The 1,727-nt window shown below is 42.8% G+C and overlaps 1 non-coding gene across 1 annotated transcript; it reads right to left on the minus strand.

Annotated features, from left to right (window-relative positions):
• Positions 1–404: 404 nt before the first annotated feature.
• Positions 405–476, minus strand: trnag-ucc (transfer RNA glycine (anticodon UCC)). The gene has a single exon. It is a non-coding gene; the product is annotated as a tRNA-Gly (tRNA).
• Between the last annotated feature and the right edge of the window lie 1,251 nt (positions 477–1,727).

Consider the following 1,727-nt stretch of genomic DNA (forward strand, 5'->3'; position numbering starts at 1 on the left):
GTAACAGAATTACAGTAAAATCTCCCTTAGTTTTTTATGTGACCACACTTTCCAAAAAGTGTCTGCTCCTAATTAAGATTCAACTATGACTGCAGAAAGAATGGGGTGTCAGCTATGACATGACACCTTGTTTATTTAACTATGGTAGGTGAAGTGGATTTATATCCGGTAACAGAATTCCATCATGGGTCCCTGATCTGTACTACACAGAAATGCATCAGTATGGATATGAATGTCATTCTCTTCACAGTGATGTATCTTGCAGAGTTTCAATTCCCACTCAACTCCTACAGGTTTTAACAACAACCCATTCAATAGTGCTGTTTGAATGCAGACCGCGTCGCTGGGTTTTGAATTTTAATGTGTAAAATCTCCATCACCGATCAGTGAAAACTAAAATCATCTGCGTTGGCTGGGAATCGAACCCGGGTCAACTGCTTGGAAGGCAGCTATGCTCACCACTATACCACCAACGCAAGCGGAGAATCAGGAATTCAACAGGGGAATTGTAGGTTTGTGTCAAGTATTTCAAGAATAACTCTCTCGCTCTCGCTTGGATATTGGACTTTCATGGTGATACCTGCTTATGTATTGAGTCCACTCCACACTGATATGTAGGAACAAAACACTCCACTGAGATTGAGGAACAAAACACTCCACACTGAGATGGAGGAACAAAACACTCCACACTGAGATGGAGGAACAAAACACTCCACACTGAGATGGAGGAACAAAACACTCCACTGAGATGGAAGAACAAAACACTCCATTGAGATGGAGGAAAAAAACACTCCACACTGAGATGGAGGAACAAATCACTCCACACTGAGATGGAGGAACAAAACACTCCACACTGAGATGGAGGAACAAATCACTCCACACTGAGATGGAGGAACAAAACACTCCACACTGAGATGGAGGAACAAAACACTCCACACTGAGATGGAGGAACAAAACACTCCACTGAGATGGAGGAACAAAACACTCCACACTGAGATGGAGGAACAAAACACTCCACACTGAGATGGAGGAACAAAACACTCCACACTGAGATGGAGGAACAAAACACTCCACACTGAGATGGAGGAACAAAACACTCCACTGAGATGGAGGAACAAAACACTCCACACTGAGATGGAGGAACAAAACACTCCACTCTGAGATGGAGGAACAAAACACTCCACTGAGATGGAGGAACAAAACATTCCACTGAGATGGAGGAACAAAACACTCCACACTGAGATGGAGGAACAAAACACTCCACACTGAGATGGAGGAACAAAACACTCCACTGAGATGGAGGAACAAAACACTCCACACTGAGATGGAGGAACAAAACACTTCACACTGAGATGGAGGAACAAAACACTCCACACTGAGATGGAGGAACAAAACACTCCACTCTGAGATGGAGGAACAAAACACTCCACTGAGATGGAGGAACAAAACACTCCACACTGAGATGGAGGAACAAAACACTCCACTGAGATGGAGGAACAAAACACAAAACTGTTGTCCTTCCTTTTAGCTCAGTTGGTCGGACATGGTGCTTGCAAAATGTGGGTAGTTTGTTTGATTCCCGGGACCACCCATATGTAAAATGTGTGCGCTCATGACTGTAAGTCGCTTTGGATACAAGTGCCTACAAAATTACATATTTATAATTATAGATGATAAACATTTGAATCTGTATACAATGTGAAATAATTGTAAGGGTTTAGCAGAAG

This window comes from Salmo salar, chromosome 11 (genome assembly GCF_965601325.2).
Source record: "Salmo salar chromosome 11, fSalSal1, whole genome shotgun sequence".
In the NCBI taxonomy this organism is placed as follows: Eukaryota; Metazoa; Chordata; class Actinopteri; order Salmoniformes; family Salmonidae; genus Salmo; species Salmo salar.